The sequence below is a fragment of the Stegodyphus dumicola genome, chromosome 7 (genome assembly GCF_044657685.1).
Source record: "Stegodyphus dumicola isolate Sdum_Otavi_A_Nest chromosome 7, ASM4465768v1".
Taxonomy (NCBI): domain Eukaryota; kingdom Metazoa; phylum Arthropoda; class Arachnida; order Araneae; family Eresidae; genus Stegodyphus; species Stegodyphus dumicola.
In genome coordinates, this window is record NC_140774.1 from 13,538,878 (window position 1) to 13,551,598 (window position 12,721).

The 12,721-nt window shown below is 34.0% G+C and overlaps 1 protein-coding gene across 4 annotated transcripts in view; it reads right to left on the bottom strand.

The window, feature by feature from the left end:
• The window catches only part of LOC118180553 (uncharacterized), a 41,300-nt gene extending 40,790 nt beyond the window's left edge, over positions 1–510 (bottom strand). For 3 of the 4 annotated variants that reach the window (XM_085819893.1, XM_085819895.1, XM_085819892.1), the window contains exon 1: positions 111–510. The gene's annotated coding sequence lies outside the window, so the exon portion shown is untranslated. The remainder of the gene's footprint in view (positions 1–110) is intronic. The other variant, XM_085819894.1, reaches the window with a different exon arrangement.
• Between the last annotated feature and the right edge of the window lie 12,211 nt (positions 511–12,721).

A 12,721-nucleotide genomic window follows, 5' to 3' on the forward strand; every position in this document is an offset into this window, starting at 1 on the left:
ACATCTCACAATGGAATTTTTTTATAATGAATAATTTAATTCGTTAAAATCAAATTACATGTATAACAATTTAAAAACAAAATGGCCAAAAATGCAGAAAAGACATATACCTAAGCAACACTGCATTAACAATACACCAAGTGATCCAAAAGTAATAGGAAAAGTTAAATTCAGCAATTCAAAGTGGCACGACACAGTTTTCACAGAAATGGATGGGATTTCCTTAAATAAGGATAACATCCGCGGGCAGAATAGTTACATTTTCCACCTGCAAGTTATATTTCAGTCCTGCAAAGTAAACGACTATCCGACATTCAACTAATCGGAATATTTAAGAATTTTAGAAAAATTTAGAGAGATCTGAAATGCCATTACATATGATATTGCTGGTTGCTCGAAAGCTTGAGAGACGATGCTTACAAAAAGAGGACGGTAAAGAGGGCCATAACCTCGAAAATGAAAATATACTGTAAACGAACAGTGCTATTTAGAGCAAAGAACGCAACTGAAACAAATTGACAAGTATTGCCTTGGTTTGCAGTTGTTAAGTCTTTCTGCCCAGAAACCGAAAAATCAAGGAAATGAGTAAAGGTAGAGGCAGAAAATAATCTATACGAAATTTTTAAAGCCAGGTCAACAATCTGGAAAACAGTCTGGGAAAACAATGTGACCCAGACTTAATGTAGAAAAAAATAAATATGGCTTTAAGTAACACAGAGAAAATGAAAGAGAAGCATGAATGTATTTTAATGGTGCAATAAGAATGTGTCAAGGAGGAGTCTGCATGACCTATCATCTACTGATTTGCACGAAGAGAAAATTTTGGTGTATCATCACGGTGCCTGGGTCTAAGACCCTTGCAAGGCCAACTAGATATCTACAGGCCTGCTCCAAGCTGATGATCACATGATCTGACGTCATAATCTTAGGCTTTCAATTTTGTTAGTTGAGCTTGCTTCGCCATAGGACTAGTGCTAGTGAGATAATTGTTTACATGTGTTTTTTCTTCTGAAAAATTTTGTATTTTACCGGAAAGTACAATATTATATTGTGAATTCGAATTTATAAGAAAAAGTGTGTTTTAGAATGCCAAGAAAGTGTAGTGTACCTAAATGCCGATCAAATTAGGATAGCACTACTGAACATGTGTCCACTTTCAAATTTCCTTCGGATCTTGTACTCTCTCAGAAATGGATAAAAAATATTAATCGCAAAGATTTTGTAGCTGGCAAACACAGTAGTGTATGCATTAAGCATTTCGAAGAAGAATTTATCGTTCGAGAAGATAAAGCTGTTCGTGATGATGAGACGATATTAGTAGTTCCTAGAACTATTCCAGCTTTAAAAAAAGATACTTATCCAACGATTTTTCAAAACCAGCCATCTTATTTATCGAAGAAACTTCCCACAAAAAGAAAAACACCGGAAGAAAGAGAAGCAGAAATTGATATTCGTTGTGATAAACAATTTGAACAGTGGAAAAAGAATTATATTATTAGCGATTTTGAAAACCTAATAAATGGTTTTGCAAAAAAAATAGATCTTCCCTCTTCATGGATATTCATTACCAAATGTAAGATCGTTTGGCTATCAAAATTAGAATTTTTAAACTGTCCAAAAGTGCTTGTATCTTTAAAAATATTGGAAGATTTAAATGTAAGAGGTTTTTTCAATGAAAATGAAATTCCCATTGAATAGTTCAATTGGATATTTGGAGAAGAAAAGCTATGTGATAAATGGTCTAAACTTGAGACAATGATTAGCCATTTGGATGGCTTTTCTGCTTCTGATATTCATGATGACTGCAATTTAAATTTAGATAAAATATCAAAACTACTGTTGAAATGTGCAGAAACAGAAAATAACCCACATTCTGAGAAATTTTAAGTTTTTGTATGAACAGATTCAATTAATGCAAATGAAACAGCCTTCGTATAGTGCAGAATTCCTTGCCTGGTCTTGTTATATATTTTAGTGTAATCCAAACAGCTACAATATTATACGTAACAGAAGGTATTTTATATTGCCTCATCCGTCATACTTAAGGAAGTTATCTCTGAAAATTGGCCGAGCAGATTCTGGATTGCAAACAAGTCACTGGATGTATTTGAAAAAAAAAATGTGAAATTTTAAATGATTCTGAAAAATTGTCAATTTATTATTAGATAAGATATATATAAAACCACAAGTTTCGTATAAAAGTGGTCGTGTTTTAGGTTTTTCAGATAATTCACAGATGGAGGCCACAACTCTGCAAACATTTATGATAAGCTCTATATTATCAAAAAACAGAGATATTGTAGCAATGTTTCCCATAAAAAACTTATCATAACATCAATTATTAATGTTTACAAAACAAGTAATTGACCATGTACAGTCTTGTGGCTATCGAATTATAACTCTAATATCAGACAATAATAGAATTAACAGAAATATGTTCGAAATGCTTTGTGGTGGTGCATTAAAATCCTCATTTATAAACCCTACCATGCATAATCTTCCTATATTTATATTATTTGATATAGTTCATTTATTGAAATCTATACGAAACAACTGGTTCAATCAGAAAGATTCAAACCAAACATTTTTTATACCGTCATTTGAAAACTCAAATATTGTTTACAATTCCAGTGTTCTATATTTAAAAAAATTGTATGAAATAGAAAAAAATGATAATATTAAAATGGCTCCAACTTTATCAAGAAAAGTTTTATTTCCGTCTTCTATAGAGAAGCAGAATGTAAGTACTGCTATTAAACGTTTTGATGAAAAGACTTTAGCTGCTCTGCAAATTGAATCACAGAATAATAGAACTGGGTATGGAAAAGATGTCTTAGGAACTAAACATTTTATTGATATAATTTTAAAGTGGTGGAAAATTGTGAATGTTAAACACTCTAAAAAGGCCGTACAGTTTTGAGATGTATTTATGCAGCCTATAAGGACACCAGAAGATAAAAGCTTAGAATATTTATCACAGTTTTGTTCGTGGCTTATATCATGGAACGATTTTTGCCCAACAACAAAAAACTGTAAGTCACAAATTGGTAAACTGTCAAAAGAAACCCAAGTTGCTCTTCTCCATACAACAGCAACATTGAATGAACTTTCAAAGTATTTGTTAAAAGAATTTAAATTACCTTTTATTCTTTTAGGAAAATTTCAGACAGATAACCTTGAGGGACGTTTCGGTCAATTTCGACAAATGAGTGGCTGTAATTATAATGTATCATTACAGCAGATTATAGAGTCGGAAAGAAAACTAAAATTAATTAGTTTGCTTAAAATGCAGTCTTCTGAGAAAGGTTAATTTATTTTACAACATTTTTCTTGTAATGATATTGAAGATTTTAATGATTATCAACTTATTGATAAGGAATTTGTTGATGTTTTGCGTCAATCCAATGATGTTAATGTTACAGAAAAAGATATAATGTGTCTAATTTACATTTCTGGATATGTTTGTAGATCTGTATTGAAGCATATAAATTGTAATCTTTGCAAGAAAAAATTAATTCTTGACAAAGAATTAATAGTTGAATATAGTGAAGATTTTGCATACTTAGCTGCTATTGATCGAGGTGGTTTATTTTGGCCAACAGAATTTGTGCTTTTCATTAATACCTCTGCATTTAAAATATTATCAATCCTAATATCTGAAATGTATGAGAAATTATATATTTCATCAAAAAATCAACGTTCTATATTAATAAGTCTCATCACAGAGAAAGTTGAAAACAGGATTATTTGGGATGATAGTATTTGTGAGTGAGGCAAATCATTGCATGATTTGTTGAAAAGTTGTGCCACATGCATTTCCAATATATTGCTGAATAATTACTGTAAGGTTAAAAATAACAATTTAAAGGAAACCAATGACCAAAAAAGAAAAATGAGTAAATTAAATAATTCTGGAATTTAGGTGAATTTTTTACGTAATTTTAAAGTTAAATAATTAGTATTTACAAACTGTGTATAATTGAGCCATGGATATATATATGAAATTACCTGATCGCGAAAAAGTATATACCCTTTCCAAAGATGAACATTTCCACGTATAAAATAAATAAAATATCCAATAAAGAGAAAGATATGGCTTCAATTAGATAAGCTTTAAGATAAACAAATTGTAGATCATGATTTAAAAGTAATTTTGACTAAAACTAAAGCAGAAGAAAAGACGAGCGAGAACAATGAAAAAAGATTATGTAGTATGATGTATGAAATGATAGAAGAACTAAATTCAATAGAGGCTCATGAAGTCTGGAAATTAGTTGAAAGATCCATCAATAAGAAAATTACGATTTTTACAAAAACTACAAAATAAGATTTTTGATGTAAAAACTGCATATTTAAATGGATACTTGAATAAACCAATTTACATGGAACAACCACCTGGATTTAAATCAGATTCAGACTGCCAAGCATTAATAGATTGGATAAAAAACCAAAACAAAGTAGTAGTTCAAGGCACATTAATCGAAATCCTTTGCCGTAAGCCAAAACAACTGGCTAAATCATGTTTATTTTTGTAGACCTCAAATCAGGGGCTACAATGATAAGTCTGTTTTGGCATTCATATTTCAAAAATTTGAATGGCAAACTTCTTGTTGATGTGAATTAATGATGTTTAACTTAATAATTAATATCTTATAACGTAATGATTTGCTGGATTTTTCATTGCTTAATACTGCATGCATCTTTTACTATTTGTCTATTATTAAATAAATTTACAGTGTATATTTAATCAGATGTTCTTTCATAAGAATTTTTTATAGCATGATATGGTGCTCATTGGGGTAGATTGCATAGTTATGATCTCACTTTATTTTCAGGGAATTTTATAATATATTTTTGGATATGCTACAAGATTTCTCGGCTAATCTTTGGAATATGGTAACAGGTAGTTTGGCGACATTTTGGTAAGGCGATAAAGGTTACTAGCTAGGACTTTAGCAGTGTACGTGGATAAAGTCAAGAGTGTGCGCCATGCCATTTTTGTGCAATTCTGGGATTTTTTTTAAGTGAAAATAGGCCGACATGTACATGGATACCGTGCATGTGCTATTCTTAAAAACGCGGCAAGCAGTGGGCGATTCTGCACTTTCTCCCAATTTCGCACCTAATCTTCGTCATGATTAAGCACTTTTGTTCCATAAAAGTTCTAATATAAGCGTAATTAAATGTTGAGTTAAAAAAAAAACCATGCCTTTACTCTGAGAAAACAAAATGGCATCCAAAACAAAACTAGTAGGTTGCTGTAGCGGGGTTGGTCGCCAAAAAATCGCCAAGTTACCATAATCCAAAGATTAAACGATTTCTCGTATAATGTTCATGCTTTAAAACATCTTTAAAATAAAACTTTTTTCCTCATATACAGTCAAAAGTCGTTAATCCGGACTCGTCGGGACTTTGGCGATTCCGGATTATCGATTTTTCCGGATTATAGATCATCAGTTTAAATCTCAAAAGATGACATGCAGGAATTCTAAAATTAAAAATATGAAACCTTAATTTATGAAATAAAGAACAATTATAATCTAAAGTGTATCAAAATTTACAAAAAAAAAAAGCTTTATTTTTATTTGTTTACTTTATTAAACTTAAACATTTCTTTCTATGTAAGTTGTTTAAGTTTTGCTTCGTTTTATGTGATAATACTTTCTCTTTAATTCCATAAACAGACACAATTTCTTGTTCAGTTACAAAGTTCCGCTGTTCAAGTCCTGTTAATTATTGTGTCGAGAATACCGACTAACTTGTCAATCGAAATTTTTTCGTTTTCACTAACCTCTCTGTCACATTCTTCATGTCTTTATCCATTTTTTGCAGCAATTTCACTTTTTGTTTGATGGACATCGAAACATACTTTCGTTTTGTATGATCCTTTGGAAGCTCCAGAATCGGAAATTCTATTTGACATAATCGAAAGTTCAAGTTTACTTTTATAAAATTGCTCTTACAGTCTGCAAAAAATAATAATCCGGATCCAATTCGAAGATTAAGGAACAACGCAATCATCAACATTAACTGAAATAGATAATTAGATAATTTTAGATTATGCCGTCTGTTATACATAAAACGTGCACGCAAAAACGTATTCTGTGCTTGCGCACACGCATATGCACAGTGGTAAAAGGTCTTACGCGCACGCGTAAACGCCTATGCGCATGTGTCAACGCGGCGCATGCACAGAAAGTTTTTAGCTTTGAGGGCCGGATTATAGATCATTCTGGATTATGGGTGTCCAAATTAACGACTTTTGACTGTATTTCCCAAAATGTTAACCTGTACGTTTATAATTAAAAAGTACCGGTACTTACGTATTATCGCAACCAGGTCAAAATTCGCATAAATTGCGAAATTTGGCAACCCTACATGTTATACGTAGTTTTGTAAAAAGAGCATGTGGAGATTCACAAAATTTTCCTGCATTTTCGTGCAAATTTTTGTAATTTATGAGAAAATAGCAGTGTACATGGATAAAGTGAAGAGTATGCGTAATGCCATTTTTGTGCAATTCTGGGATGTTTTTTTAAGTAAAAATAAGTCGATGTGTACATGGTTATGGCGAATACGGTTTTTAATCAGTGCTAAAAGCAATAGCCAAAAGATTTCCGCCGAAAAAATAATTCTGCAACTTATTCAAATTCGAAACCGGAAGGGTTTAATTACTATTTTATATTTTAAAAGAAAATAATATAAAAAAACTGTATTAAAATTATCTGTAATTAATAAATGTACATTTTCTTTCTATTCATACTTTTTTACTCAAACTTAAATAGCGTCAACCTGGTTGCGATAATACGTAAGTACCAAAGTACCTTAAGATATTAGATTGAATGTTGAAACGTCGTTATGAGAAAGAAAAAAAATTGGCTTTTGCTTCAATAGGATTGCATGTAAAATCATAAATGTAAATCAAAATTTTATTAAAATTAATATGTTTATGAATTTTGTTATGAAATATCACATATCTTTTTAATATTTAAGCAGTATAAATCAATCTAATTAATTTAAGCAATACAAATTAATGTAGTAGTATGTGGTGTACAAAGAGTTTAAATATTTTTAAAAGAAAAAAAAAAAGAAGAATGTCTAAATTAATTGAATACTAAGCGTCTGTAAACTATATCCATGTTGGCATATAGAATGATATAGATGATATATTGTGATATCAGTGAGTCGTAGAAACTTATTCAAGTTTGAAGTTTATTTTTGTGGACCTCACATCAGAGTCTACAATAATAATGTTCCATTATTAATATTTAAAAAATTCAAATGACAACTTATTGCAGATGTGAAATGATAATTTCAACTGGCTAATCAGTATCTTATACTATCGTAATGACTCTCAGGATTTTTCATTGCTTAATATTGTGATTTTTAATGAGATGTATTAAGAGTGTATTTTTAATCAGATTTTCTTTCATACGAATTTTTTGGAGCATGATATGATGCTCATTGGGATTGATTGCATAGTTATGATCTTGCTTTTTTAAGAGAATTTGAAATATATTTTTGAATATTCTGTGTAATGTTTTTGCTATAAAACATCTTTAGAATGAACCTTTTTTTCAATATGTGGACTAAACTTCAGATATACTTTTAATATATTAATAAGATTTATGTATTTCACTTAATGTCCACATGTGTATTTATTATTAAAAAGCATCTTAGGTTCTCTGATTGAATCTTGAAAAATCTTTATGGGAATGAAGAAAAGAGAGTTCATTTTGCTTCAATATCATTGCACCGAAAAATAATTATAAAGCAATATTTTATTATATTAGAATTAATGAATTGATATTAATTTTATTATGAAATACTATATATGTTTGTTTAGTAGTCAAGCAGTATAAATCAGTCTTCATAATTTAAGCAATATAAAATCATCTGCGAGCATTAACATATTTTTTCTTTTTATTACAAAATGAAAACATCTCATGTTTAGTTCATTACATATGTTATATTTTCATTGATATTAACATACCGTATCATTTTTATAAATAATTTTGTGTCCATTTTATTTCTGTATAAAAGTTCAGATATGTTTCAGTTTATTTAAATCAGCTCTGCTATATTTACAATATCACTCGAATCTTATTTTTATTTTCTGTTTGATAAATCGGTAGAACGGTATTTAGTATTTAAATATCCATCATTACGATGTAATATAGTACGTTATTATTCCTAAAATTCGAAATATTAGTTGTAAAAATTAATTTAACTTGACTTGAGTTTGAAATAAAACGCTGCGTACTACATAAATGAATCAGTCGGCTGCGTTTACCGAGGAACGATCGCCTTCGATTGTGACGTCACAAATCGGTGGAGCAGGCCTGTAGATATCTAGTTGGCCTTGACCCTTGCCCACATTGAAGAATAGTGTGTTTTACGAATGGTACAGGAAAATGATTTGTACAGCTTACACATAATAAATTCAAGAAATGTATACATAATTTTTGGAAAATAATTTTTTTAAGTTAAGAGAGGGCAAAACTGTTCGATAATTAAATTAATAATAAGGTAGGTCATGCAAAGATCTCAGATGTGAAAAGCTATCTAGAAAGCTACGAAGTTAGCCTACGAGCTGTTGATAACTTGTGAAATGACACACATGTAGTATATATACGTACAAATTATTTGAGAGGTGTGAACCCAGAGGTGGGATATGAAAATAAATGAAGATAATACATATGCATGATATAAATACCAAAAATGTTAAATATGTGAGTGAAGATACTACACAAATACAAAGTACATGCCAATTAAGCCATACAGGTACATTAATCTGGTAAGTTGCAAAGTGTGGCCATTGGTCTATTACTATACGAAGGGTCCTTTACATCATAATAATATACTCTGATGACAGGATTATTGATTTGTTTTCGATCATTAAAGAACGAGCAGTGCGGCAATAGAATGATTTAAGCTGCTCTATGCGTAATTCTTCATGTAATTTTAGATTTCTCACGTACCACGGAGAATCAGTAATCTTTCGCAGTACAGTCGGTCACAAAAGTATTCGAACACCGATACCCTATCAGAAAATGACAAGATGGCGTTTTTTTTTCTCTTTCTCTCTGTGTGTCGTGTTATTCCATCCTAGGTTTTCTTCTCCCCCCCATCTTGGAAAAAACTGGAAAAAATTGGTCACGATCTCTTTTTGAATGGGGAGATGCCATTTTGAGAAAAAGCTGACGACCCTACCTTGGAGAATGAACATGACCGCTCTACACACCCTTTTACTCTCTCTCTCTCTCTCTCTTTGAATTGGGAAGCCATTTTGGGAAAAAGCAGACGACCCTATCTTGGAGAATGGAAATGAACGCCTCTCCCTCTCTCTTTGAAATGGGAAGCCATTTTGGGACCCTCTATTCTTGGGGAGGGAGAAAAACTGAAGTCTGCATTTCGCTGTCTCTGAATACGGAAAGCCCTTTTGGGAAAAGCGGACCCTCTTCTTTTGATCTTGGAGAACTGGAAATGAACGCTCTACACGATCTCTCTTTGAATTCAGAAGGTATTTTGGGACCTTCTAATGTTGGAAAACTGAAATGAACGCTCTACACCTTCTCTCTCTCTCTTTCTCTGAAATGGGTAGCCATTTGAAAACTCCCTAACTTTGGAAAAAAACAGAAATGAACGCTTTACACCATCTCTCTTTGAAAATGGGGGGGGTGTCATTTTGAGACCTCCCTCCCCTAAACTTGGAAAAAAAAACTGAAATGAACGCTCTACACTTTCTCTCTTTGGACATGGGTAGCCCTTTGGGGACCCTCTCCTCTTGGTAGAAAAGAAAAAAGAACTGAAGTGAAGGCTCTACACAATCTCTCTTGGAATGGGATCCATATTTCGGGAAACGTGGATCACCTCATGCTGGAAAACTGAAGTGAACCACCAAGATTGGACTCTATATAATATTTTTTTTAATTGACATCATGACCCTCCTCCCATTTGTTATTAAAAAAATTTTTTTTTGTTTTGGTTTTTATCCCATTTCCGATGTGATTTCAGAAATGCAATTCCATAACAGTTCAATTTAATTCGAGGTTAAATGATCTAAACAGTCTTTGACCCACCCATCCGTATGATTATTTTCTTCTCCTTCCTGTTGCACCAAATTTTGTAAGTCCATATAATCATTCCATACGGGAAGGGCTGGATCCTCACAAGGCTGTCTTGAAACACTTGGAGTCTCTTTGGGATGAGTGGAGGGATCTAGGATGTCTGGACCCGGCTGAAATTCTACCTCCATGATTTCTGGACCCGTTGGAACTTGTTTACCCGGCTGAAATTCTACCTCCATGATTTCTGGACCCGTTGGAACTTGTGAACCCGGCTGTGATTCTGCCTCCATGATTTCTGGACCTGTTGGAACTTGTGGACCCGGCTGACATTCTACCTCTACGATGTCGGGACTTTTTGAAGCTTGTGGACCCGTCTGACATTCTACCTCTACGATGTCGGGACAGGTTGGAGGAGAAGAAGAAGAAGAAGAAGAGGATACTGGAAGAGGTTCTGTCTGTGAGGAGTCCGAAAGAGGTTGCCTGTTTGAACAAGTCGGGGAAGAAGAAGAAGAAGAAGAAGCTTCTGGATTCTGAAGCGGATCTTGCACGCCAGGTAGGTTCCGGTAAGTCGACCGTTTTTTAAGAGGTAATTTTTTTTCTTCCTCCTCATCTTCAATTGTGATGACTTCAATTTCATTCCGTTGCCGGGTCGATTTTGTTTCGGGAAATAACGGTTTGGTCCAGCTCCTCTTATCATCTAAGGAAGGGATGGGTAAAGGTGGCGGAGGGTTTTCTTCTTCTTTTTCTTGAAACATCATCGGCGATTGGAAAGAAATCTCCTCTTTCAATTGTTTCCAAAGCGAGTACGAGCACCGATCGACGAGAAAGAGACTCTTCTGGGTCGTGACGATGAGATATTGCGTTTTCGGGGGAACGACATAGTCTTGAAAAGGTCTTACAATATATTTCTTATATTTCATCCTGTCGCTGACTTTAAAACTTCTTTCCTTCAGATTGGGGGACGATGATTCGTAATAGGCGAGAGGAGCGGCTGTGGTTTGAACAATATGAACTTCGTCCTCAGCCGTCGTTCTCACTCCAAACGTAAAATATCGTTTCGTGAGAAAAATATTCTTCCACCGAAAACTCGTGCGCGGATCTGTATATCGCCGGTCTGTTTGAATGGGCCGTCTCAAAGCTCGATCCATCCGATTCCAAGAGAAGGGAGATTCCTCTTTCGTTTGTTGCGATTCGAATAAATTTCTGTATATATTCTGAACGAGCAGGTCGGAGGATTCGACATCTTGGTTGAAAGAAACGATCGCTTGATGAGGTGGTAAATGCGGAATAAATGTCGCACAATGACACGCCAAAAAAATTTTCAAGTTGGAGATTTGCTTTAGCGTCTTCAAATCCTCCCCGTTCGAAATCCGTTGAGTTGGAAAAACGTCTAATAGCGACATGGCTCCCAATGGAAAAGAAATGATCTCGCACAGTACTCTCGTCTTTTTATATATCTATATAGACACACACAGACACACATAGAGGCTCTATGACGTCCGTTTTATTTGTTTTTTTTTGATTCTCTCTCTCTTCTTTCCAAGAAATCTTATCTCCATGACCTCGTTTTCTTTTCTTAAAAAGATGAATGTGTGTGGGAATGAGGAAGTGAAAGTAATAATTTAATAAACAAAAAATTATCCAACCATGACCTTCTTTTTTTCAAAGTCAACCTTTCCAATCCAAGGACGTCCAGAGATAGAGGAAGCAGGGAGAGAGGAGGAGGAGGGAAGGGAAGGTCACACTCTCTTTCTCTCTATAAATAAAAGGGGAGAGCCCCAAAGTCGTATTTTTGTCCAAGTGGATCATGAGGAGGCATCCCCAGCTCACTACGTGTATTCCTTTCAAATATAAATATGTTGATCTTTCCTTTTATATCATCCATGGAGTCGTTTACCTGAAAGCCTCCGATTTTTCAAAATGTGCGGGTTATTATACCGTGGGGAGTTATCAAAAGATGCGGGACGAATTTTTGTCCGACGAAAACGTGTTGATGGCTCGTGACATTCCACCTTTGGATGCACAAATTTTGTTAATGAAACGAGCCAAATATTTTTACACGTCCCACTTTCTAACCGTCTCGCAAATGAATAGGATTATGGATCGTCTTGAGAAGACAAAAGGGATTCTCGTTTATTTTAGTGAATGGTTGCACAAATGTTTGCACGAACCTCTCTCGATCGAGAAGACTGGGAAGAATACCTATTATATTCTTCTCGAGGACTCTCCTCCTTCGTCTCATCATAGAGAGGCCACGACATTTGAAAAAATCCTCGAGCAAGAAAAAATAGAATGGTGGAACAACTACCCCATCCCCGAGCATCAAGAGGAGCCTGTTCAGAAGAAAAAGAAAAAACCTTTCCAAAAGCCTATCCTCATCCTCCTCGATAATGATGGGGATGAGGAGAAGCCTGTTCAGATTCCTCTCAGTTTGTCAAAACCCGTCGAGGATGAAAAACCTCTCCCTTCGTCAAAACCCCTTGAGGAAGAGAGACCCCTCGAGAAGGAGAGATCTCTCCCATTGTCAAACCTCCTCGAAGATGAAAAACCTCTCCCTTTCTCAAGACCCATCGAAGATGAAAAACCTCTCCATTTATCAAGACCCCTCGAAAATGAGGGACCTCTCGATTTGTCAAAACCCCTCGAGGATA